Raw genomic sequence first — 222 nt, 5'->3', positions numbered from 1 at the left:
ACATATATATACATATATATACACATATATACACATATATATACATACATATACACATACATATATACACATACATATATACACATACATATATACACATACATATACATACATACATACACATACATATACATACATATATATATATATATACACATATATATACATACATATATATACACATATATATATACATACATATATATACACATATATATATAC

The sequence above is a fragment of the Anneissia japonica genome, unplaced genomic scaffold (assembly GCF_011630105.1).
Source record: "Anneissia japonica isolate Jap-2015-1 unplaced genomic scaffold, ASM1163010v1 scaffold10591_len99828_cov210, whole genome shotgun sequence".
Taxonomy (NCBI): Eukaryota; Metazoa; Echinodermata; class Crinoidea; order Comatulida; family Comatulidae; genus Anneissia; species Anneissia japonica.
Note: the sequence above shows the minus strand (reverse complement) of the source record.